This window comes from Grampus griseus (genome assembly GCF_964374135.1).
Source record: "Grampus griseus genome assembly, chromosome: 8".
Classification (NCBI taxonomy): Eukaryota; Metazoa; Chordata; class Mammalia; order Artiodactyla; family Delphinidae; genus Grampus; species Grampus griseus.
In genome coordinates this window covers 84,703,128-84,730,914 of record NC_139002.1, presented here as the reverse complement: position 1 = coordinate 84,730,914, position 27,787 = coordinate 84,703,128, and the positions used below count along the sequence as shown (strand labels likewise).

Sequence of the window (27,787 nt, the reverse complement as noted above, 5' to 3'; positions counted from 1 at the left end):
CGCGTAACAGTACTTCATTGTTTTTTATGGTCAAATAACATTCCATGATACAGATATCCCACATCTTATTTATGTTTGTCCATTGATGGACATTTGGGTTGTTTCTACTCTTTGGCTCTTCTGAATGATGTCCGCTCGTGTACACGTTTTGTGTGGCTCTACGTTTTCATTTCTCTTAAATATATACCTAGATGGGGAGTTGTGGGTGATATGGTACCTTAAGTCAAACTTTTTGAGGAACTGCCAGGCTGCTCTGCACCATTTTACATTCCCAGCAGCAGTGCAGAAGGGTTCCAGTTTCTCCATGTCCTTGTCAACACTCATTATTTTTCGTTAAAAAAAAAAAAAAAAGATAGTCATCCTAATAAGTGTGGAGTGATATCTCATTGTGATTTGCTTTTTGCCATTTTTAAGGTAATTCCTACCAAATATAATTTATTTAATCTTTCCGGGAAAGGCCTTTTCAAAATCAAAATTAACTTTTACTTTTTCACTGTAAAAAGACTAGAAAATACAGGTAAACAAAGATGTAGACACCCCAAATCACCCACAATCCTACCACCTAGAGAAAACCAGTTTCTTACTGTGGAGCATCTCTTTAGAATCCTTTACTATGTAATATTTGTTTTTAAAAGGAGAACTCTGTAGACTCAGTGAAACCAATTGGTGGGATTGTGAGGGAGCTATTTTTGAGCAACAAGAATCCTGACCTTTCTCCTTCCCACCTAAGACAAGACCAAGGTTGGGCTTCCTGGCTTTACCCCTGCATAGGTTCTGACCCGGGTAGTGGGTGGAAGGAATGCTCTTCTGTCTGACCCCCAACAGTCCACTGAAAAATGTTTTTAACTTTCAGTCATGTTGGGGCTTCCCTGGTGGCGCAGTGGTTGAGAGTCCGCCTGCCGATGCAGGGGACACGGGTTCGTGCCCCAGTCCAGGAAGATCCCACATGCCGCGGAGCGGCTGGGCCCGTGAGCCATGGCTGCTGAGCCTGTGCGTTCGGAGCCTGTGCTCCGCAACGGGAGAGGCCACAACAGTGAGAGGCTCACGTATCGCAAAAAAAAAAAACAACCAAAAAAAACCCTTTCAGTCATGTAGCTGTTAGCTGTCAGTGAATGAAGATCCTTGTTGCCACTTAGACTTTAAAGATGGCCTTGGGGTGAGGGTTGAGTGTGACTAGGTTCTCTCACACCCTGAACCTAAGAAACTTTTTTGACATGATGCTACGAGAGGCATACATTAAAAAAAAAAAAAAATTGATCACACTAGACTCATTGGATGAAGAAAAGGATACTGCTTGTTGCAACACCATCTTTGGTAATCAATCCCACATTTTTGCATTGATTTTGAACAGGCAGTCTTTTTCTAATATAGCTAACTGTTTAAAAGTTGAACGGTAACTTCTTTGTTTTCGTAACAAGTCAAACTGTCAAAAGTTCGTTGTAAACCTGTGATTTGCATCTTCGAATGTTTTCTTCCTTATCAACGGTGGCGTTCTAACTGGCAGCCGGATTCTGAGGCTAGCACAAGATTATTTTAGCTCCGATAATAAAAACTAAGTATTATGGAGCACTTTCTATATGCCCCGCTTTCACACGGATTACTTCACTCAGGCCTCACAACCACCTTACGAGGTATGATTTATCACTATCCCAGCATTATGGGTGAGGAAACTGAGGTTCCACAACGTGGTCTGGCTGTGGAGTCTGGAGTGCTAGCATTCTCAAAAATGGTACTTGTCTGAAACTTGTAACTAAACACAACAGTACGGTTGAAGAAGAAAGAATTTGCTAATCTGGACTGCCTGTGCCAGTGCCCCACTCTGTGTGGATGTCACCCTCTGGGCTACCTCAGGTGCGGCCTCCCTCTGTCCTCCTGCCTTTATTCTGTGGGAAAGAGGTTTAGAATGAAGTGAGGTCAGCCTCTCCTGCAGGGGACATCACTACAACAATAGCCTTTGTCCAGTTAAGCACTTGTCCTGTGAACGCACTTGTGGAGCGAGATCCGGGAAGCCAGGGTGGTTTCAGCTGCTTTTTCTTGACCTTCCTCCCCGCCATCCCAAGGTCATGAAAGGATGAAGAGCTGGGAAGGAGCAGGCACAGCAATGGAAGGCTTATGCGAGTGGGGTGGTGATGCTGGGGGGGAGCCCTTGGGAAGGCACTGTGGGAGGGCTGGGAGGATTGTGAGTGGTCCAGGGCAAGAGGCAGGGACATATTTACTGCCAGTCCACTGTGAGCCAGGCTCCGTGCTGGGCTCTTTATGGAGAGTCTCTCAAAACAAGTGCTGTTGTCATAAACAGGTAGTAAAATCATGTTTTATTCGGACCACCTCTCAGTGAAGTCGGTGTTATTAGCTGCCTTAAATCCTTTTGGAACAAGGCTGGGTTGTGAACAGCTAAGGCTGTCATCCCTGTTTGATGGACGAGTTTGCAGGCTCAGACAGATGAGATAACTTGTTTAGTGTAACACAATCCCCAAATGACAGAGGCAGGGCTGCAGTTCTGCCTTGATTCCAGAGGCGGTGAGAGTACATATTTAGTTTATTTTCTGGAGCTTAGGGTTTTGGGTCCCGTGCTACCTTGTGGGGCCTTGGGATGGGGTCAGAGTGAGCAGCCTTCTGGCCTGGTAGGAAGGGGGCCGGGATTCCAGCCAGGGTCCCTGGCCCCAGGGGCATGTGGAGGCTGCGATTGCTGACCTCATGTCCCATCTTCTGCCAAAAAATAACTGGAGTGAATTAAGAGTTTTAAGCAGTGTTTCTGAAGCTTTTATCAAGACTTTAGTGCAGGGACTTGGGTTTAGGGTCAGACCTAGGTTGGAATTCAGGGCTTGGGCTGCTTATATAAATTCTGTCAGCCTTCATTTGTGAGGAGGGGATAATACTGCCCATTTGGTAGGTTTGCTGGGAAGATAATGCTTGGTACATGGTAATGCTCAAGAAATGTTAGCTATTACTCTTATCACCACCCATGAAGGACCTTCATGTCACCCTTCTACCATCCACCCCCACTGAGACCCATTCGATTTAACCGTTTTATGGAAGGTTATGCATTGATGCTGCCCTGTGTGGAGTTTGCTGGTGGATGGGGGCCTTCCCTATCTAACTGGGAGACTCATTTGCTGCACTGGGTCTCCCAGGGCTGTGAGTAGCTTCCCCATTGACACCCATCTGGGGCCAGAGCTGCTCTATCAATTCTTTATTAAGACCAGTTATTTTTTATTTATGATGCTTGCGGGTTCATTAAAAATGGCACTCCCTGTAGGGGATACCGCAAGGCTTTTAGCCAGTTTTTCTCAGGTTGTTAGAGTAGAAATGAATATTTTAATAGAGAGAAAGAGCAGAGCCTTCAACAAACTTAATTTGTTCTGGAATCTAAGTGACAGGTTTAACAGGGGTGCCAAGAAATTCAGTATAATCAGCCCAGCTAGTGGAATAAGGAACACAACTGAATGGACAGGGGCCACATTTCCAGAGGGGCCACAGGGAGATTTTCCACCCCCGAGTAGCTGTAAATCACTGTATCCCTGGATCCTTTGAGTCCAGGTAAGACCAAGAGTAGCCACAGGCAGCTTCTAGGCTGAGTTAAGTTCCCAGGAAACCAGGGGGAGTGTTTTTGCAGATGCTTTTTAACATTTATAGAATTCTTTCCCCAAGATGCAGATCTTATTAAATTATGTACAAAATAATGGATAAGCCAGGTCACTGCTGCTCATCAAAAGCCTATATGGGGCCTCAGAGTTGATCACAATCCTAGATACAGTGGCTGGTTTCTTGACGTAGTTTAAAAAATATCCACTTGGGGGAGCTTTATGATTGACTTTTAAAATCTATATCAGCTTTTATCTGCTCTGTGAGATCCCTATGACTACCCGCCCCCTACACACACCCACGACAGTGACAAGCTACTGAAGCAAGCAACGGTTGCAGAAGTACAATGATGAATCAATGGGAATGGTTTTACGTTATGGGCAATTCCCCTCTGGATTTTGAAGTTATTCTTGATTTTTAAAAAGCTTCCCCTTCAAACTCAAATAGTTTAAAGATAAAATAAAGGATAGCAGTACTTTCTGCGGTTTCTTGGATGAGTGTTTTGCACGTGTATGCACACATCGATGCACACTTAAACAAATGCATGTCCCCGTTCATGTTAAATAGCCAAAGCACCAGAAAAATTTCCTTCGAAGTTTCATGAACATGGTCACTTACAAGGAAGATAAAATCATAAAACCAAATGTTTGATCAGGGAATGCTGTTTTCCACTGTGTTCACCGTCACTCTGTCTCTCTCTCAGAGAGGTGGGGCATGGAGAGGTCTAATGAAGGACAATCCCTTGCTTCCCCGGGCAGAAGTCCAGGTTCCAGATGGTCTTTGGGGTCTACCCAGATTTGGACAGTTTTGAAATAATGGAAAGCTAGTTAGGGTTCCTAATGAGGACATTTGCTAGAGAATGTTGTCACAATATGGATGTACCATTAACCCACTTTACTGTGGAATAAAATGAAACCAATTATAAACCCACGTATACAAGTGTGACTGTACGTGTCCACCTGTCCCCACAGAGGGAGCTGGATTGTTTCTTAGAGGGGGGCGGAATGGCTGGGTTATTGTCTGAATCTCAGTCTTATTCTGTTCTCTTCTCCTTCGTCCTCTTCTTTTGAGTTGTCAGGGCATTATGAACTCTCTTCTCGTTTACTTAGTGTCCAATTATTGTATTAATAAGGCTTTGCTATTTTGACAAAGCCTCTTTCTTATTTTTCCTGCTCTCTTTCCAAAAGAGGAAAGGAAGAGTTCCGGAGGGTCACTTTTCAGCCTTTTGTCCCTTTGGTGAGGGGTGTCCCTGTCCCTGAGCAGCTCTGCCTCTCTCTGCATTTGCTTCCCTCAGTGCCATTCCCTCCCCTGCCAGTGGGGCTCCTCTCACCTTGCCCCACCTCTCTCTTACCTGACAGCTTGGCCTGTCAACACACGAGCATCACACTCCATTGTCATTGTCCTAGGAGGACAAGTCTTAGGTACCTGCTCCAGTGAGGACCAGTCTCCCCTCCCCCAGTCACTTGTTCACCATCTTCACTGGCCACATCGATATGACTTCCACTGCTCAGTGCAGGAGAAATCTCGCCTTCCTCAGGAACCCTGTTGCTCCTGCCAGGAAGACTTTTCTTCAGGAGAAAAAAAAAATGCTCCTCACTCCTATTTTCATAGTATTTTCTGGCCTTTTTGCTCTAATGGAGTGGTTTTTAACCATGGACTTTTTTTTCTTAGGAAACAAATCATAGGCAGAAGCCCCGCCCAGTCCATGCCTGACTTCCAAGGGCCCTGTAGCAGGTGGTCTCTTAAGATGCCTCCCACAGTCCCTGCAGACCCCTCTGCAAGAGGACTTTGCTGCTTCTCCAGAGCATCAAGGGGTGGAATCTGCTTCTCTTGCCCTTGTGTCTGGTGGCCTTTTGACTTGCTTTGACCAACAGAATGTATGGAAGTGACACTGCAAGCCCAGCCCCAGCTTCTAGATGCCTTGCAGCGCCCACTCCTCCTCTTGGGTCCTTGCCCTGAGACTGCCAAGACCACCGGGTGAAGAAGCTGCTCTAGTCACCAGAGGATGGGAGGAGACACGGAGGAGACGTGGAGACGTGAGGCCCCCCCCAGCCAGCACCCGGCCCTGAGTGCCGGGAGGCATCTTGGACCCTCCAGCTCAGGTGCCCGGCAGCTGATTGCAGTAAGATGTGCAAGCCCTCCAGTAAAGCAGAGGAATCACCCAGCAAAGGGCACAGCCAGGAGAGCTGGTCGGTCCTTGTTATTTTCAGCTACTAAATTCTGGAGTGGTTTGTTATGTAGACATAGAACGGAAAGAGGTGCCCGTCAGGGAGACCTTATGTTAAGTCTGGTGTGTGTGTGTGTGTGTGTGTGTGCGCGCGCAAGCCAGCTTATTTTAACTTGTGAGACTGGTTTCTGTGTGATGCCAGTGTAAACGGGAGAGACGGCTTCCAGCTGCCCCGTGTTGCTGCTCCCTCCTGCCCACTCCCCGCCCCCTTCTCTCTGTGCACCGTACACGTCATGGCTGTGCTTGCTGTGTACGTTTATGCACCGTGAACATTTTATAGATGCTCTGTGGAAAGTGTTACATAGAATCGGATTTATGTTTGTTCGGTCTTACATCGCTCACATCAGCCAAGAGACGCCTGCGTCTAAGGGCACAGAAAGCCCCATTTGCTCCGATGACGGCAGGGGGAGGATCTGGGCCCTCAACAGCCCACCCTAACCCTACTCTCTTGAACTTGAGGTGCTCCAGTGAACCCCAGAACTGTGGATTGGAAGGCCGCTGCTTTAACACACTCCAGTGCCTGCTGGAAAACTTACAGTCACCAAGATCCTGAACTCACTAGGTGTGCCGTTAGGTACATAGGTTACTTTCCTACTGAAAGTGGATGACTTCTTTAAATCCTAAGGAGACAGCTCCTAGGGCTGCTGTTGCACGTTAACCTATTCTTGAACACCAGACTTAGTGTCCATTCTCCTAGTACCACCTGGATAATATAATGGTTACCATGTTCTCACTCCTTACCATGTGCTGCATTCTGTGCTAAGCACTTCACATACATTGTCTCATTAGTCTTCCTAAAGGCCCTGTGAGGCAGGTATGATTGGACTTATTTTACAGATAAAGAAATGAGGACTCAGAGAGGTAACGGCATTTATCCATCAGGGCTGGGGCGTCGCACAACTCCAGGGGGCGCCATTCACCTTGTCGTCTATGTAGATGGTGCCCTTTGGTGTTGTGCAGTTCACATGGTGACCCTGTCCAAGGCAGCGATCTAAGGGTTGGCAGAGCTGGGATTTCAGTTCCGAAGCCTGAGCACTTCATTTTATACAACTTTATTAAAACTTTTCACTTCACTAAGCTACTTTATTTCTTCTGTCTCTGTATGTTTATATATTTGAATGTCAGTCTATCCAGCCACCTATTCATCTGTCTATCCATCCATCCATCTATCCATGCCTCCGTCTGCCCATCCCCTCATGCAGTCATCCATTTAGTGGAATCAGTGAAGGTATGGAGTATCTATTAAAGGTCTGAATATTCAGTTTCTTGAAATGTACCTAGAAACGCTAATTTTATAGTACCTTTTCTTATTCATAAGTTCACGTGTCATAAAATGTTTAATTATTGAGTATCTAAAACAATTAGAAAAGCAAGTAATTGTCTAGAAACCCATGTACCCACAATTCAGATTTCATATGGTGCTATATTTACTTCAAATTTCCTTTGGCTCTCTTTTTTAAAGAAAGAAAATAGAACAATGAAAGTCAAAACCTACCCCCTCTCTTTCACCTCTTTCTCTAGCCTAAAGATGGCACGTCATATCCATGTCACATTCCCATGCATGGTTTTTTTACATTTACTACATCTGTACGTATTCTTAAATAATCTTTAGGGTTGTTTTGAGTTTTACAGTTTGCATTTACTATCAGTATGCTTTTGTACCTTGCTTTTTGTCCTTCAACACTATATTTTTGAGATTTATTCATTTTGACATATACGCATCTAACTGATGGGCAGTTAAGTTGCTTTTACTTCTTTTGCTATTACAACCGATGCTGTAGTGAACATCTTGGAACGTGTCTCCTTGTTCACACGTGCACGAGCTTCAGGAGGGTGGACGCCCAGGAGTGGAACTGCACATCTTCAATTTTCCTTTTTAAAATACTCTCCAAAGTGGTTGTGCCTATTTACCCACACCGGCCCTATACAAGAGTTTCTATTTTCCCATATCCTCAGCAACACGTGGCATTATCTAGCGGCTATCAAATGGTACCTCTAGTTCCCTGAGAATCATTGCATAGTTATGTAGGTCATTCAGGTTTCTTCTGCTGTGAAATGCTTATTTATAATTAATACCCTTTGCCTATTTTTCTACTAGATAGTCTCTGATTTTCTTATTGATTCATAGGAGGGTTTTTGTTTCTTCTTTTCTGAAAATCTTTTCTGGAAACAGACCCTTTGTTAGTTAATTGCATTGCAAGTACCTTCTCCTAGTACTTGCTTTTCTTTTAATTTGGTTCTGCTTGTTTCTATAGGTCTTTGCCACTTTTATCCTTGAACATTTTAAAAGAGATAAGTCATTTAATTATAGTACCCTTTCACAATATAATGGAGGTGTACACAGGTAAGTTTTCCCTACCTTTCTGCAGGAGAAATTTTTAGAAAACCATTTATTGAGCTCTTACTATTATAAGAGCAATGCATTATTCTAATAATAATTAGAATGTATTGAGCAATCCTTTTAATAACACAATACATGTAACACAATTACATGTATTGAGCAATCCTTTTAATAACACAAGGAGATGGGCACAGTTGTTATCCCCATTTTAAAGATGAGCAAACTGAGGCCCAGAGAGATTAAGTTATTGCCCCAAATTATGCAGTGATTAAGAGATAGACCTGGGATTAGAATCCAGGGAGTTAGTTCCAGGGCTTGTGTTCTAACACTAAAAGGAACTGCTTCCCAGTGCCAAGTTCCTGCTCTCCAGAGCCCACTGGAAGAGAGACACAGTAAACAGCCTCCATTTTTCAGTGAGACAAACTTGGGGCAGCACGTGTTACTATAGGAGAGGAGAGGACTTCCTGGAAGGAATGACCTTTGAGCTGAGTGAATGAGAATGAGATATTTGTGCTGGAAGTTGATGAAAGCAGTGGTGAATGTGTGTGTGTGTGTGTGTGTGTGTGTGTGTGTACACTCCCTATGGAAGGTGGGGAAGGACATTCCAGGCAGGGGGAGCAGCATGTGTAGAGCCCTGGAGAGAGCAGAGCAGGTTCTGGGCATTGTGAGCAACCCAGTGTATTTAGAAGGTGGAATTTAGGGATGTGTGATTAGAAAAGAGGCCAGGCACAGTGCCTGGTATTTGGCTGCCATTATTATTTAATATATGAATGAATAAAAGATTTCTTTGTTACAAGTGCAATCATGAGGCAATCTCTTCATAACTGGAATGCCCAAAGCATTGTCCTTAATAATTAGGAGGACTGTTCTCCAAACCTCTTTGGTTTCAAACTTTGCTCCTGTATATATGAGGAAATGTGTGAGTCTTAACTTCCCTGTATCAATAAACACAGTTTAGCGAGCGCAGTGCAGTCTTTCGCAGCTGAGGCTCCTTCAGGTCTCCTAGGTAAGCATTCAAATGTCATAGGTCATTACCGATTACCGGTCTTTACCTGTTACTAGGTCATTACCTATAGGTCATTATTGGAGCTGTCGATGCGGCTGGTTGAGAAATTTGAGTTAAATAAATGTATTCCCTTGAAGACACATGTGGTGCAATGTGGGTTATTTATGCTTGGGATTGGTTTGTTTTCAGGTATGAATTGATTTTTTTTCATTGATTCAACTCATTAGTTAGCACCAGGAACAGACAAGACTTTTAGCTCCTGCGCCGACTCAGCAGTCACTAGAGTGTGGTTTTGTCAGGCAGAGGTAGAGGAGAGGAGAAACACAAGTCTGGCAAATGAAGTCGTTAGCAATGCCTTACTTCGTACCGCGGTGGGTTTTTGGCCTTGCCTGGTTGGGATATTGTAGTCGTGAGGCTAGGAACAAGGTCACCACGTGAATCTGCTTTAATCTGTGTCCAGGGCTAACTCCACAAATGTTGTTCTTCCCCAGGGAGCATGTGGGTGATTCATAGCTAGATCCTCAAAGCGATTCAAAGCGCGTACTCTAACATACTGTAATGACAGTGGGTCCGTAGCTTCCTCTTTGCCTGTAAAATATTTATTGGGGCATTTATTGGCATAGCCAGGGGTCTGGTGCAGGGAGTTTCCTGAGCCCCAGGGAATCAATGTGCCTGGTGTCTCTTTCCACTGGACGACCTCCAGTCCTTGTGGCCACTGCAGGGGGCGGTTAAGGGGAGAAGGGAGGGACTAGGGATTCCCTTCTGGCTTCGGGGAGAGTTTCCTTTATTCCAAGCTAGGGGTCACTTTAGTCTTGGGGATGGGGTTGAGGGTATTCAGGGAGGCAACAACAAATCCCATCTTGCTGCTCAGTCAGTGGGAAGTTGCTGGTGGTGAGGGAGATGTGTTTTTGCCATCTCGAATTCAGATTCATATTTTCCCACAGGATCCATGTTATAGATGATACTTAAAATTTTCAGGGTAGCCCAAAATAGAAAAAAATTCTGTTTGCCTAAAATGTAACTGAAGAAGAAATGTGTTTTGGTTATGTTATGGTTCTATAAAAGGCAATATTTTTCAAACGTTTTGCCCCCTGCAATGGAATCTTTCCTTCAGACGAATGTACAAGGAAGTGCAGTATATATAACAGATAAATGCAGAACTACTGTGGTTGATGCAGGATTCAGCCTCACTGTCGCTAAGTCTTGGTCCCTGAAATTCACTTTCCTTTTGGGTTGACATAACTAGTTAAGCATTGCTGCCATCACCCATTCTCTCTTGAGGGGGCGCTGTCCACCTTTACTGCTGTATTGCAAAGGGAAGGGGTGGATACACAACTCTGGTCAGGTCCCTAAGACCAGAAGGGATAACAAGTTATTCCCAGAAGGGAATAAACGTAGCAACAGGGGGAAAAAAAATGGAAAACTAGTGGTTCTGAAAACTATTCTGTGGATCAGTGTGGGCTGGTTGCATAAGAATCACCTGGGAAATATAAAACAGATGAATTAAAACAAAAGAAAACAAAACAATCTGGGAGCATTCCTCAGAATTCCAATTCAGTTGCCCTTGAGCAGATCCTGGAATCTGTATATTAAAAAACTGCTCAGGGCTTCCCTGGTGGCGCAGTGGTTGAGAGTCCGCCTGCCGATGCAGGGGACACGGGTTCGTGCCCCGGTCCGGGAAGATCCCACATGCCGCGGAGAAGCTGGGCCCGTGAGCCATGGCCGCTGAGCCTGCGCGTCCGGAGCCTGTGCTCCGCAACGGGAGAGGCCACAACAGTGAGAGGCCCGTGTACCGCAAAAAAAAAAAAAAAAAAAAAAGCTGCTCAGAGGATTAGGAAATTTGCAAAGCTGAACCCCACTCTGCCTTCAGCTCCACACTGGTCTCCTCCTTTGGCAGAGGGTGTCCCTCCCAAACACGGGGAAGGAAGCACATCCAGGTATGGGAAGAGGGTCCCAGGGAGGGACAGGAGTTTCTTCCCTGCCTAAGGCTTGCCCCTACAGACTGGCTTCTTATGGAAAATCTGTCTCACTCCCATTAATTGCCATTAGGAGTCTTCACAACCTTCTCCAAGCAGGGCTGTGGCCTCACCCTCTGGCTTTAATGGAAGAAGCACAACAGAACACAATTCATTTAACCTCCCCCAAAGTGAAACCACAGATGGGATCTGAGGGATTGCTTTCTTTTCGCTAATCTGGGAACTGTTTCCCTGAGGTCTAAGATTTTTTTTCTTTAGAAATGTGCTCTAAGTCTAATGATCCATTTAAAGGAACAATCACAGCCACTAAACCTCTTGGAAAGAACCCTTAAGACTTTGTGTGACTCTGCGTTCCTCCCAGTCCTGGCTTGTTCCAGAGTCAGGCAAAAGGGAGCCCAAGGGTGGGTCTGAAGGAGAACATGAGTGTCCTTGATGCCTGCAAGAGCTGTGCGACTTTCTGGGGTGATTGTTAGGACACGGATGGACCAACAATTTTCTGTGCTGCCTAAACTAAGAAAGCATTGTGTTGAAAAATTTTTTAAACGTTTCATTTAAACAAAGTGACAGGGTCATTCTAATCCTTGACTACTTTAGTTTTCCAAGGAACACAGGAGCCTCCAAAGAGTTGGCCAGTTTTTATGGGAAAGCACTTCTGGACTTTTCTTCCGGTACGTGATGTTTCCAGAAGGGCTGATGAGTGCCTGCACCCTTTCCATGTTCTACTCAGACAGTCTTGTGATATAGAGCCTGGCACGGACTATAGAATGGCCTCCTCCTTGGGGTGGCATTAACTCTCAGCCTAAACCCATGACCTTGCTTGCATAATCAGTCAGGAACTGGCCCCCAAATAGATGATAATATCCTAGTTTCCTGGCTTACTTGGCTTTCGTTTTGTTCTCCTTTATCCCATTCTCTATCTTTCTCTCTGAATTCTTTCCATATTCTCATGTGGAGAGAGCTCGTGTTCAAATCCTATCACTTCCTGGCTGTTTGACTTTAGGTAGGTCCTTTAACATCTTCAAGCCTCAGCTTTCTCATCTTTAACTTGGAATTATAATAGTGCCAATCTCATAAGGTGGAGTCAGGACTGGTTACATAATTTGTGGGGCCCCTTGTTTAAAAATTATTAAGAATTTCAAAATGGTGATAGCAGGGTATTAAACCAAGTGCGGGGCGCTTCTCAGCACAGGACACTGTGTGACTGCACAGATCACACACCCATGACTCCATGGACTCAATGAGATCAGAAGTATTACCATTGCTCTTATTATTTCATGTCTTCCACTTCCTCTTTGTACTCTAGATTTGCCAATAACAGCCAAACATGCCTCCATCGAAACACACACACACACACACACACACACACACACACACGTATTATTCAGTTGTTCTTAGGGTCTCTTAGGTGGAGTCTCTGTGGAGTTTGCATTTTTTTAAAAAAATTTCTTGCTTGAACCTAATGACAGAAATCCCTAGGTATAAGTGATTTACTAGAACGTCTACATTTATACATTCTACTTTTCCTTTGATCCTTTTCCATGTTTATATCTGGGTGTAATTTTACCAGTTAATTTTGTATTCTCTTGATTTCCATGTTGTTCCATAGTTTTCCTAATTTAGTTTTTAAAAAGAAAATCACTTTAAAAATTAATTAAATGTTAGTTCATTGTTAACAATTAAAGCAGAGGCTCGGGGTTCCCTGGTGGCGCAGTGGTTGAGAGTCTGCCTGCCGATGCAGGGGACGCGGGTTCGTGCACCGGTCCGGGAAAATCCCACATGCCTCAGAGCAGCTGGGCCCGTGAGCCACGGCCGCTGAGCCTGCGCGTCCAGAGCCTGTGCTCCGCAATGGGAGAGGCCACAACAGTGAGAGGCCCGCATACCACAAAAAAAAAAAAAAAAAAGCAGAGGCTCTATATCCTGAAGAAGGAAACAGGCTAGGGAGGGAGGGAATAAGAAGGAGCCAAGACCTGGAGAGAAAGACAGAGGAGAGATTTCAAGGGATTAAGTGTTTTTGGTGAGTGGGGTTTGGGGTCCTAGATGAGTGAAGAGCATACTGGTTAATAGTGATGATAATAATAGCTAACATGTCGTGCTGAGGTCTTTACGGAGCTCATCTCATATGATCTTCACAATAACCTAAGACAAGAGACGTGATTGGTATCACTAGTAAACAGAAGAGGAACCCAAGGCATTGGGAAGTTAAGTTACTTGCCTTAGGTCATATAAGTAGTAAGTGTTGGATACAAATTGGACCTACTCAGGCAGGCTACTGCAGAACTTGTACTCTTGTGTGTTTTGTGTTTTGTTGTTATGGCTGTTATTGGGACTGAAGTATTTTAAAGCAAGTTCCAGTCCTTATGTCTTTTCACCCCTACATACTTCGTTATGCATTTCTAGAAAATATTTTCTACATATTTTCTTATGCAACTATAGTACCATTATGATACCTAACAAAATTAGCAGTAATTCCTTGATATTACATATAATCCAGTCATATTCAGATTTCCCTCATTATTTCAAAAATGTCTTTCTTTAATCTTGATTCATACACACCAGGATACAAATAATGATCTATACATTGCAATGGTTGTTACATCTCAACATTATTTTAATCTACAACAGACTCACTTTTTTAAAAATGCCATTAACTTGTTGAAAACCCTGGTCAACTGCCCGGTAAAAGTACCCAATTTGAATTTGTCTGTTTGCTTCTCCATGATATCATTTAACTTGCAGAATCTGTAATCCCTACACTGTATGTTGCCTCCTTTGGACATGTTCTTCTGGATCATCCAAAGCAAATGTTTGTTATCTCTTTGAAAGATAACAGGAAAGGTTTGATTTATTTCTCAGTACCTTTGCTTTGGATTTGTTTTTAATAGTTTTTTTTTTTTAGATGTTGGGGGTAGGAGTTTATTAATTAATTAATTTATTTTTGCTGTGTTGGGTCTTCGTTTCTGTGTGAGGGCTTTCTCTAGTTGTGGCAAGTGGGGGCCACTCTTCATCGCGGTGCGCGGGCCTCTCACTATCATGGCCTCTCTTGTTGCGGAACACAGGCTCCAGACGCGCAGGCTCAGTAGTTGTGGCTCACGGGCCTAGCTGCTCCGCGGCATATGGGATCCTCCCACACCAGGGCTCGAACCCGTGTCCCCTGCATTAGCCGGCAGATTCTCAACCACTGCGCCACCAGGGAAGCCCTGGATTTGTTTTTAAATATCAGCCTTGTGTTTCCCCTAGGGATGAACCATCATTTATTTAACTATTTTTTCACTGCTGTTTTATATTTGGTTTACAGTTTTCTCCCCTTTTGAAAATATGCTTCAGTGAACATCTTCACAAATATAATACTTTTTATCATTTCTTTAAAATAAGCACCCAGATGTGGAGTTAAACGTTATGATCATTTTAGTGGATCTTTAAATATATGAAAACTACTTTCCACAGGAATGCTTTTTTTTTACTTTAAAAAATTAAAACTTAAGGTTTCTCAGATTCAGTTGGAAGATCCCATGGGTTCTTTGGGTAACCACAGACTCAGGGGATGGGTGTATAATTGAAGATTGGCCCCTACAATATTTCCTGATATCTTTCAAAGAGATGACAAAGGAGGTTGCATTGTATGACCCAGAACAACACGTCCAAGAGAGGCAACACACAATGTAGAGATGAAATGAAGATAATTGAAGTGATGTCCAGATATACTGACTTAGTATGTTACAGTATTATGATTTGGGCTCATTTCAGTACACCTGTTTTAAAGGGGATTTTGTTTTCTTACGTTCTAATGGATTCTAGCTTGGTTGTTCTAATGAATTCTACAGAGAGCCAATTTAGATATCATTTCAAAAAGATTCTTAGTCAGCTGAAGTGTCATAAAGCAGTGTAGAAACAAGAAATGAAAATCTCACCACTTTCCCAGTACTTGCTGTTACATTCCAGGTTGTTGTTTTTGTCTTGTTTTGCTCTTTTCATTAGATGATGTTTTACAGGTATCTTTTGTTCAGAATACTTTTTTTTGTCTTTAGGAATGAAGAATATTCTACAATGGAGATTTCGTAGAAAGGGTAAGTAATTCGAATATTAGTCTCACTGATTCCCTCACACCCTCATGCCTGCCTTCTTATCTAAGTCTGTGGCATCTTTTCCTTGCTTGTGTGATAGTACTTGCTGACTATATTAGAGTTCAGCTAAGCTGCTGTAACAAGACACTCTAAAAGTACAGTGGTTTAGCAATGTAGAAATTTGTTTCTCTCTCATATAACGGTTCCAAGGTGGTCCAGATATATGGGGCAGCTGTGCTTTATACAGTCATTCAGGAAATTGGGCTCCTCCAACTTTTTTTTTTTCTGAAAGTCTCTTTTTTTTTGATGTGGACCACTTTTTTTTTTAACCACAAATTATTTATCCATTTTATTTTAACTTTTTATTTTATATTGGAGTATATCCGATTAACAATGTTGTGATAGTTTCAGGTGCATAGCAAAGCGACTCAGCCATACATATACATGTATCCATTCTCCCCCAGACTCCTCTCCCATCCAGGCTGCCACGTAACATTGAGCAGAGCTCCCTGTGCTACACAGTAGGTCCTTGTTGGTTATGCTTTTAAATTATAGCAGTGTGTATATGTCAATCCCAGACTCCCTAACTATCCCTCCCTCCAGCCTCCCTGCACACACACCCACCTCACTCCGGTAACCATAAGTTCATTCTCTAAGTCTGTGAGTCTGTTTCTGTTTTGTAAATATGTTCATTTGTATCATTTCTTTTTAGATTCTGCCTATAAGCGATATCATACGATATTTCCCTCTCTGTGTCTGACTTACTTCACTCAGTATGACACTCTCTAGGTGTGGACCACTTTTAAAATCTTTTATTGAATTTGTTACAATGTTGCTTCTATTTTATATTTTGACTTTTTGGCCTCGACGCATGTGAGACCTTAGGTCCCTGACCAGGGATCCAACCTGCACCCCCTGGACTGCCAGGGAAGTCCCTCCTCCAACTTTTGCACTTTGTCATCCCTTAGGATATAGTCCTTGTCTGTATGATTGAAGCTTTGCCCCTGCTATTCTGAGGTCCAGTTCATGAGAAAGAGAAAGAGGAGGTCTGTGACCACGGAGTTCCTTTTGACTCAGAAGTTGCACACATCACTTCCACTCATGTTCCTTTGGTGAGAACTTAGTCAAATGGTCATACATAACTGCAAAGGAAGCGCAGAAGTGTAGTTTTTGGCTAAGCAGACTCATACCCAGGAAGAAGAGGAGAATAGATTTTGATGGGCAAGTAGCAGCCTGTGACATTATCTATGAAGGTGAGCTCTAATGTCAGACAGACATGAGTTCCAGTCGTGGCTCTGCCACTGGCCAGCCGTGTGACCTAGAACAAATGATTTATTGTCTTGATTTTCTCATTAGAAAAACAGAAATAATAATTTCCACTTTATTGGGATTGTTATGAGACTTGAATGAGTGAGTTCATGCGAAGTGCTTAAGAAAAAAGCACTGGTGGTTAGAAGCACAGAATTGGGAATCAGACTGGCAGAGTTAAAATCCTCGCTCTGCCTTTGCTAGTTGTGTGATTTTAAAGAAATTACACAGAATTCTCAGAGATCCACTTTCTTCTATAAACTGGAGATGCTATTAGTGCCTACTTATAGAAAGAACTCAATGAGGTCCCCCAATGCTGGATTTTTTAAATGATTTATTCATGCTCAATAAATCATGATGGCGTTTTTGTAGTTATTATTATGTCTGTTCATTTTATAAACTCCTGAGTTTATCTCCAAAAAAGAAGTAGTAAATTTAATTGTGTAAGCATGTACCTGTCATGAGTTGCTGCGTTCTCTTAAACCTCTTGTTACTACTTTGCTCCTTCATCCTCTTAACATGTTTCGTGTGCAGCTTGTATACCAGTTCCTGTTTGATTTCTTGGGTAAGCATCTACTGATGACTTTATATTCTAAGTCACATAGACTGGGCTATTTAGTGTGAATTCTACAGCTTGTCTCAGAAGTTGAGCACAGTTTTTTCATAATGGTCTCAGTCTCATGCAGCCATTTTGAATAGATTAAACTGGCCCAAAGAAAACTCTGTGGATAGCTAAGCAATGTAATAAAAATGGAAAACTCAGGGATGATACACAGCTGCTTTAACCTCAGGATCTCTCTCTCTTGTATCATTGCAATGACCCTGAATTATATTTTTCAGGTCTAATTTTGGGATTTATTTGCAGAATTCTACTTCTCTGAGTTTATGCAGATAACCTATGGACCCATGATTGCTCCTGTTCCCTTCCATTGACCCTTCCATGATTCCCATGTGACTATAGGGACACTTTCCTGTTCCCCATCTTGCCACCCACTACTTACAGAGCTGACATGCTGCTATGTTGTACCACTGTGCTGTCCTGAATACTGTGGCATTCAACCTGGCTCCAATGATATAAAATGAGGGGGTATAGATGCCTTTTTCAAACTTGAGACTAGCAAAAGACAAAACCCCCTTTTGTTTGAAACCATTGGAAGTGTAGTCTTGAGTTCTTGTTCTTTTAGAGAAACTGTGGGGTGGGTCCTTTTCTTTCCCACACACGCACTCACTGGCTGCTGCAGTTTTGCATGGAGTAATTGAGCAAATGAAATACCAAACCTATAAAAGGTAGCATTAGCAAAGTGAATGAACGAACACTTACCTAGCAGAACCATAAGACATGGAAAAATAGGAAGACAAGTTAATGATCTAGAAATTGTATAGCTTTGCTGTCTTAGAATCATGGCAGATGGAACATATGGCATCGGGTCATTTTTTGCATTGATATGAAAAGAAAATGAGTTTATTTTACAAATAAATGGAGTTTGTGTTTCTGTTTGCTGTTCATGACTATAATGTCTACTTCACTTGAAATGGAAATATGTCACCTAAATATTAAATATAGAGAAGAATTTTTTTCAGCTATTAATGAATAATTTTTCTTTACATGCCGTGACTTCATCCACTTCAGTAAACATTTTATGCTTTTCTCTTCGTTTGCTATTACTTTGTGTGATGAGGCTGTCTGTGAACAGAGGCATCTTAAGAAAAAAAGAGGGAATTGGTGAAAAGACAGACATGTTAAAATTATTATTTGCCTGAGTATTAGGATTTTAGATTAAGTCGTAGAATCAAATTCACTTCGTATTCTCATGGATTTTTAGATAAAACAGTGTTTCTATTTCCTATTTTGAGATTCAGAATAGGCCCCGAATTCCACTGAAGTTGCCATTAAAAAAATCTACCACATTCATTGTTGTCATTGTAGTGGCCATTTATTATTTTTAACTTCACAGCATCCTTACATCAGAAGTTTCTTTTCCTTGTGGAAACCACCCCTGCCCTATTCTCAGTTCATGTGACCCAAGCCTGGCCAAAGCCCACAGTAATTGGGTAAACAATGGGCTGTGTTTGAAGCCGGGTTAGTCCAAGTCAACTGTAAGACTTTTGAGTAAAAGGAGTTCTCTGTCCATTGAAATTTCTTTTTTTAAAAAATTTTATTTATTTATTATTTTTGGCTGTGTTGGGTCTTCGTTGCTGCGAGCGGCTTTGTCTAGTTGCGGCAAGTGGGGGCTACTCTTCATTGCGGTGCACAGGCTTTTCACTGCGGTGGCTTCTCTTGTTGCGGAGCACTGGCTCTAGGCACGCGGGCTCAGTAGTTGTGGCTCGCGGGCTCTAGAGCACAGGCTCAGTAGTCGTGGTGCACGGGTTTAGTTGCTCCACGGCATGTGGGATCCTCCCGGACCAGGGATCGAACCAATGTCCCCTGCATTGGCAGGCGGATTCTTAATCACTGAGCCACCAGGGAAGCCCCATTGAAATTTCTATAGGGAATGAAGTATGAAGCTGACAGAGGCGGTCTGGGCTTCTACATGGTAAGAGTCTGCCTGAGATTGAAGCCAGCTCGGAGAAAATTGATCCAAGAGATGGAGAAAGATTCTGACCCTATTGTTTGAGCCTGAAATGAGATTACCCCTGCCATTGAATTTCTTATTTTATCCCCAGACTATTCTGAGCTTGTTGGAAGAGTTCTGGCCACTACAATCATTATGATTTTCCTCAGGAAACATTTGTTCAACACCTGCATCATTGCCTATTAACTACTTCACACGTAACAGGAAAATACTAATTATTAATAGCAGTATTAATAGCACAGTGAGAATAGAAGGGGTGCCTGGTTGGTTTCCCATCCGATGCAGAGCTCCCTTCCTCTTTATTCTTCATTGATAGTCACCTTAGAATCAAAATCACTTCATTTTTTCAAGGATTTCAAGATACAACAGTGTTTTTTTGTTTGTTTGTTTGTTTTTTGCGGTACGCGGGCCTTCTCACTGTTGTGGCCTCTCCCGCTGCGGAGCACAGGCTCCGGACGCACAGGCTCCGGACGCGCAGGCTCAGCGGCCATGGCTCACGGGCCCAGCTGCTCCGCGGCACTTGGGATCCTCCCGGACCGGGGCACGAACCCATGTCCCCTGCATCGGCAGGCAGACTCTCAACCACTGCGCCACCAGGGAAGCCCAAGATACAACAGTGTTTTATTTCCTATCCTGAGTTTCAGAAGAAGTCCTGAATTCCATTATCGTCCCTACTTTTAAAACAATCCACTACCATGTCAAAGAACGCACTACCTTACAAAGTGGTGCATTCCAGTTTTCGAAAGTTCTAATTCTCAGAAGGTTTTTTCTTTTATTAAGTTGAAATATGTTTTATTTTTATTTCACTCATTGGTTCTAATGCTTGAAACCATGCAGATTAAAGCAAAGTTCTCTTCTACAAGATAGCACTTCACGTATTTGAAACACCAGTCATATCTCTTCTCTGTCTTCTTTGCCCCCAGGTGCATAACTCCAGTTCTTCCTCCCATCCTTCACAAAATGGAGAGTCCAGACACCTTGGTTGCTGTCACCTCAATTTACTTTTGTTTGTTAAATGTCCTTTTCAACGTGAGACTAGCACTGAGCTAGGACCTCCTTTGTTTTCCTCTAGACACTCATATGAGGGCAGCCTTATACCGAATTATATTTTGGGGCTTCTAGTTCCCATCCACACTTTCTGATTCATAGCAAGCTTGCTGTGAGCTAGTACTTTCCCTCCCTCTCATCCCTCCCCCCTTTTCTTTGGTCCAAACAGTTCTTAAGCCAGGTCTGTGTTTGAGTTTTGATTATTTGAATCTGTTTTAGGACTTTACAAAACAACCATAAGTTTTGTTCCCCTAAATGTCCAACGCCATGTGGAGGGTCCTGTTTTGCCTATGTGTTTCTGACTCATTTGGGACCTTTGTTGTGTAAAAGTCAGTCACTGTTGCTTGGGTCACTGACATAGCCCATTGACTAGATAAGAGTATTCATTTTATCAGTTAGGAACTGTATTCAGATGTGGGTAAGAAAGAGTGGCTTAAATACACATAAAGTCGTGTGGAGAGAAGCAGCCCAGAGCTGGGTATGATGTTTGCATAACACCACGTAGGACTCAGGCTCCGTCGGTATTTATGTTCCACCATCCCAACGCCTGGCTTCCATTCTCAACATTGCCTCATAGTTTAACATGACTTTCTAATATCTTGCCCACATTCTAGACGGTAGGAAGGACAAAAGGTTGCTTCTCCTAATAGAACAAGCTCCTTTTAAGGAGTTCCCCCCAATCCCCTCAATCTTTTCACTTACATTTCACTGGGCAGTATTAAATCATGTGGACACAACTAGCTGCAAGGGAAACTGGGAAATATTCTGGGTAGCAGCATAACCAGCCAAAAATTGGTGTTCTGTTACTAAGAAAGAAAAGAAAGTGGATATTGGGAGACTACCAGCCACATTCCTGGAAAGCTGTATGGAAACATTTTCCTTCTGGCCTTGGAAGTAAAGAGTAGTAAAAAGAGCTACTTAATTTGGACAATATCTTTCCTTACTTTTGTATGACCTTTGGGTTTGGTGTGCTCTATTTTCCTCTAGGCCTATGTGGAAAGGTTAAAACGCAGTAGTTTCTTCAGTTCTCCCTCCTCCCCTCTTGTTTGCTTGCATTTAGTACTAGTCTGCTGACCTTGCAGTGGCAAAGATGAAAACTGTTGGAGCCTAGTAGTGTTTGAGTTAAATTGAACTCCTTCTTTAATACAGTAAGAATGAGGTCTTTCTTTTTCTAAAAAAATTAATTAATTTATTTATTTTTATAAATTTATTTGTTTATTTTTTGGCTGCGTTGGGTCTTTGTTGCTGCACGTGGCTTTCCCTAGTTGTGGCGAGCAGGGGCTACTCTTTGTTGAGGTTCACTGGCTTCTCATTGCGGTGGTTTTTCTTGTTGTGGAGCACGGGCTCTAGGCGACCAGGCTTCAGTCATTGTGGCTCGCAGGCTCTAGAGTGCAGGCTCAGTAGTTGTGGCGCATGGGCTTAGCTGCTCCGCGGCATGTGGGATCTTCCCGGATCAGGGCTTGAACCCGTGTCCCCTGCACTGGCAGGTGGATTCTTAACCACTGCGCCACCAGGGAAGCCCCCGAGGTCTGTCTTTCTATCTTTAATAACAACTGTGACAATAATTAAACTCAACATAATCTTTAATAAGGTCTCACTCTGCATAGTTCTGATACGCACAAATTTCCGTTACTGCAATTTAAATAACACCAGTCTGCCAACAACACAGTTCAAATTTTAGCTACCAATGTATTCACTGAGAAGTTGCATAAGGTACAAACTTTGCTGCTAGCTCTTTAGTCCACAGGTCACTACATAAGTGACAGATGCACATCATGATCAGTGACCAATCTTGTCACTTCTTTCAGTGATTGTTACTATGCATCTGTTACTGAGTTCACAAACAGACAGCAAAGTGTATGCTTGTGTTGCTTCCTGGTTTCCCAGTGATAAACACATGTGACATTTTACAAATATGGAAACTTAAAAAGAGAATTATCCAACAAAAATGAAAGTGCAACAAAGAAACAAAAGTAATAATGCTGAAAGTGAAGTTAGAATCAAACATAAATGGAGAGTAGAAGAAATAGTGGATTGTGGGAATGTGGATACTACTGCCTTTTGAAAGACATGCATCCGAAGGAACTTAGTGAAGGCAAATTTATTGACATAAATGAGGAAGGTGGTTGTATGAAAGGATAAAAATGTCCTAGAGGAAGTGACACCAGCAAAAAGTTCACATAAAAGGAACTCTTGGAGATATTTCATGACATTAAAAACACAAGGGATAAAATGTTAGAAGCAGATACTTCCAAGGCTGAAATAGAGACACAGATATAGAGAACAAACGTATGGACACCAAGGGGCGAAAGCCGGGGGCGGGGTGGGGGATGAATTAGGAGATTGGGATTGACATATATACAGTAATATGTATAAAATAGATAACTAATAAGAACCTGCTGTATAAAAAATAAATAAATAAAATTAAAAAATAAAAGAAGCAGATGCTTCCAACGTAAAAAGCAGTGTGACGATTTGCCAAGGCATAGAAAAGGTGCTGGCTTGTCAGTTATATGATGACAAGAAGGCAAGCACCACCCAAGCTAATCTTGATAATTTTTGTACAAATAAATAAGACACTTTATTTTTAGTGTTTTTAGTATAATACTTTAAATAATAGTGTACTAAACAAACATCAGTTTTATTCTTTTTCTCATATCCTTATACATTTATAACCAATAGTGAGAGAGTTTTTAATGTTTTGACAAAAATTTTTAAAGGTCAGGAAACAATTGTAGTGTTTCCCATTAAGACAGTTTTGCACAGTCTCAACTTGCATGATCATTTTTTGGTCCTGTACGACAGTGCAGTGAGGATTGCCTGTGGTTCACAGAGTTGCACTGTTTCATATCCCCAACAATATTTGCAACTCAGGCAAATCTTATCACCCCCATTTCATTCATTTATTCATTCATATATGTCAATGAAGTCACAGAGATTATGTAGGTTCAAAATTACACAGCTAAATAACTGGCAGGACTTGAACCATGATAATTTCACTTTAAATTCATTCTTCTTATAGTCCCACTACCATGACACCATATTCTTTCCAAATAATCTCATTAATATGTGATGTAGAATCAGGGAAAATATCCTAAAGGTTGAAGCCCCCCAAATCTAATGTGTTCCGTGTCACATTCCACTGATTGGTGGATTAGTTATCATTCTTAGGTTGCAAGCCACAGAAACTAACTCTAACATGGTAGGTTCATACAGTAATGGTTCCCAGTGGATCATGTCTCCCTGTAGCACCTTTACTTGGGAAGGTTTCTTTGTCACTCCTCCCATTAACAGATGAAGTCTCTTCTCCCACCCCTTAAATCTGCGCTGGTTTTAAACTATCTGATGGGGAAGCGCGGATGGCATGAATTGGGAGGTTGGGATTGACATATATACACTATCGATACTATGTATAAAATAGGTAACTAATGAGAACCTACTGCATAGCTCAGGGAACTCTACTCAGTGCTCTGTGGTGACCTAAATGGGAAGGAAATCCAAAAAAGAGGGGCTATATGTATATGTATAGCTGATTCACTTTGCTGTACAGTAGAAACTAACACAACATTGCAAAGCAACTATACTCCAATAAAAACTAAAAAAAAAAAAAGTATCTGACCAATAGAATGTGATATAAGGGAAGTTGCAGCTTCTGCTTTTGTTCTCTCTGAACATTTCTCCAGTTTAGCGTACTGGAAGGTGAGATGCCACGTGGAGAACTGAGGTGTTCTAGTTGATAACTCCAGCCAGCTTCCGAATAAGTGAGTGATTGAGGCAATCCAGGGTCAGTCAGCCCCCAGCAGATCTACCCACTGACTGCAGATGTTTAAATGAATCCAGCTGGTACCACATGGAGCACAGATACGCCATCCCAGCTGAGCCCTACCCAAATTGCCAATCTGTAGAATTGTGAGTAAATAAATTGTTAATATTTTAAGCCATTAAGTTTTGGAGTGGATTGTTATGCAGCAAACCACCAACTTAAACAGAAAAAAGAATTTATTGGGAGGATACAGGGTCGTTTGTAGAATTGAAGGGAAAACTTCAGAATGAAACAATAGCCTTGTAGCAGGAATTACTCAATAGTCTTGCCTGGGTATCAGTTCTGGAGTGAATGAACTCCAGCTGTTTCTCTTGTTCTTGCGTTGTTCTACAGATTCAGAGTCTGAGGGGGAAAATTTGATGGGTCACATGTCCATCCTATGGATGTATTGATTTATGAGAGGAGAATTTGGCAGAAGGAACTTCCAGTTTCCTCTTAAGCTTTTGTACTGGGAGAGGCGATAGACACTTGAACTTATCTCCCCCCAAGTTGTACATAAATACTTCCCCCTAAAGAAACCTAGGTGCTGCCAAGGAGGGGGGATGGATGATGGACATCTTCAAAGTGACAGCTCTCCACTAGTGTCACTTCTTTTCCCTGATGAGGATTTTAAAATACTTATGCAAAATTTGTTGTTTCATGGCAAATAAATTTGTGGGAAATAAAAAAAAATTATGCCCATATGACAGGCATATAAGTCAATATATGGATAGAAATTGCATCTTGGATTGAGAAGGTTAAAGGTGAAAAGGGCTTCAGAGCTCATCACGGCCAAGGTCCTCATTTTATAAATGGGGAGAGTGAATTGAAGGTGATTAGGCCAAGGGTACATTGAATTCATGACAAAACCAGAACTAGAACCTAGGTCTTTTTTTTTTCCTCTCTAACTATCCGTAGCCTCAGTTGGATTTGGGAAGGAAAAAAAATTCACCTAGAGTGTTTGAAATGTGCATGTTACCTTCCTTTTGGGTATTCTCATAGCAAGGACTCTTTGGAAGGCCTCTCCGACTGTGGGTGGCACCCTGCTTAGCTTCCCTCCCAGCATCCATCATCTCTTTCCCACTTCTAAACACTCAGGCCAATACAGAAAGTAGAGCGTTCCTATGAAACCCTTCCTGAGCTGAAATGGCTGAACGTGAAGGAGTAATTAACTTAGGACACATGTTGCTAATGGATGCACAAAATAAACTGAGATAAAGCACAGGCACAGTTCAGAGCTGTGGCAGCTTGACGCTGAGATGCCCAGTGTATTTCCTGGGGAAGGAGCTTGGAGGTGCCACTCTCCCTGCTTAGGGTTCGAGCTGCCTCTGTAACAGCTGCCTGCAGAGCAAATGCTGAACGCTGTTTTCTCTTTTTCATAAAAACGAAAATCCTTTTCCGATTTCTTTTGATTAGTGCAAACATGTACGAATGTAGGTCTTTTGTAAAAGCAAAGTGGTATAAACCAAACTTTTGAGAAGCAGAACTGTATCGCTCTGGACCAATCTAAACCTGAAAAATCAGAAGCGGTTGATGTTTCAACATCCAAGCCAGCTGGCGCTTGAATCAGGATAACACTGTCCTGTCAAAACTTAAACCCGCTTAGAACTTTGGTTTGGTGGCTGCTCCACACTGTATTTTCTACTTGTTTTAAATCTCTTGGTGTTTTGAAGGATATTTGCAGAAAAATAGCAACTTTGCATTCTTGTCAGATCCTGATGCATACTGCTTTTTCTAAAGTCCTAATCCTGTTAGTGAGACATGTTGATTAAACTGTATCATGGGGGATTATCGCATCTGAGAAGAAACCGCCAATTGGAGAATCTCAAACTATATAAACATAGACCTATCCAGGAGAAAAGACCCTGATTATTATTAATGAAAAACTGTTGCAAGAGATAAAAACAAGGTAGTAAATAGGCAAGAACATATTGAAGGAAAATTATTATAAAATAGAGTATACAAAATATTTAGATCTCTGGTCTGGAAGGAAACAAGAAACAGTGGTTGCCTCTGGGAAGAGGGGTGGATGGCTGGAGATCAGGGTCTCCAATGGATCTCCAAAATTGAGATCAGACTTCTCAATGTTGAACCATGTCTTTGAAGCCTTTACCTCATCACATTTCTTGTATCCTCTTTCAAATGTGGTCATTATATTTAATGGACCAATTCTGCTCACCCTAAAGGTAGATTCATGTTGCCATTTGTTGGCTGTTTCAGTGTGTAATGCACTAAATCCGGGTTTGTGACTAAAGGTTTCCCATTGGCATATGTGGAGATAGCAGTTCTCAGCAGCAGCTTCATGGAAATCTTTCCATTTTGAAAGACATGATTTTTGATGTTCCTGCCATGGTTTTGCCTTCTCTGGAAATAATACCAGGATTGCCATTATTTGTGATAGGAGAGAGCCTGGAGAAAGAAAGGATGTTGGCTTCAAGGTAAAGGTTTTGGCAGATCCAGTGCCATCTCACTGGTTACAAAGCCTTTCTGGAAAGCGTGCAATTATTCAGCTTGCACAGCACAATTAAGTGAACAATTCATTTGGTCTCTCTATTGATACTCCATCGCAGAGGGACTGGGGTGGCTCGGGAGACTGGAAATGGGAGCTGTAGCCTTTTCCCTAGACGTCGGTGCTTTGGATCTTTTTGTTAGGGTAGTGACCACATAGTGTCTCCCATCTGATGGCTGTGCAGCGACCCCGGTGAAACAGATTGGTGGTTTCAGGCCCATGGAGAGGCGGTCACATCTCAACATCCAGGATCCCAGCTGGCAGAAATATGTGAGGATTATACCAACGCGATTCTATTCCGTTTGTGCCTTAGTGAATTTCATATCTTGAAAATCCTACGTGCGATAAAGGGAACTTGAGAATATCTTCATAAAGCTCTGAGTGGAGGTCTCAGCCTTCTACACTTGTCTGATGATTAGCACATTTGGCCTGTTTACTTTGGCTTAGAGACTTTAAGACTCTTTAGGGTCATAAGATTTCTCCCAGCTCTCTCCCACATTTGTGAATGTCGGGGGATAAAGATCTACTCACAGTGCAAACTGCCTGAAGAAGCATGGTACTTGGGTATAGGATTCTGTTTACAACTTGTACTAAACCACGGCACATCTTGGTAGTTTTAGGCAAAATGAGGCTTCTTGTGAAGAAACAGATATGCTTATAAACTATAAAGCTGTGCTTGTAAAGCACCATTCAGACCTAAGATATTTCTTAACCTAGGCCAGGGGGGCTGTGTTGATTGAACGACTAGTCTTTCCCAGAATTTTCATTTTCCATTCCTAACAGTCTTCTCCTACACATATACACACACGTGCGTGCACACACACACACACACAAATTTACTAGTTCTATTACTTTTTCTAGTTGGAGGGAGGAATCCAGATCTGGACCTCAGGTAGGTAAGCTTTTCAAAATTGAATGTAATGCTTATAAAAGGAATATATATGTGCAAAATCGTAGGGTGCCACAGTTACCAGTGACATCGGCATAACCTTGTGATATGATGGAAAACTACCATTTGCCTAAGGAGTTTTTGGAAGACAACATGTGTTGCAGTGTTGGGTGTGTAAATAAATATTAACACAAAATGGATAATCAAATCCTCTCTAGAGCTTTGAAGGATGGAGTGGGCCCAAGCAGGGGAAAGTCTAGGCCCTTCTTTTCCACCAACTCATTCACCCCTAATATTTTGCTGTGATCTGAGGATGTTCCTAAAAAAGTGGGTGCTTCTTGATGTGGACACCAACTGGGCCTGAGATTCCTGGAATTTGATTTGTCAATGTCAGGCACTGTCTTTCAGGTGAAACATGCACCACCCCCCATCCACGTGTGTGACAGGTGGAACTGATGGGAGAGCC

General features: G+C 42.4%; 1 long non-coding RNA gene across 1 annotated transcript in view; it reads left to right on the top strand.

Moving 5' to 3' along the window:
- LOC309826670 overlaps nucleotides 1–27,787 on the top strand; it is a 91,823-nt gene that overhangs the window by 27,905 nt on the left and 36,131 nt on the right. The window contains exon 2 of the long non-coding RNA XR_014297123.1: nucleotides 15,158–15,196. This is a non-coding gene — a long non-coding RNA (uncharacterized lncRNA). The remainder of the gene's footprint in view (nucleotides 1–15,157; nucleotides 15,197–27,787) is intronic.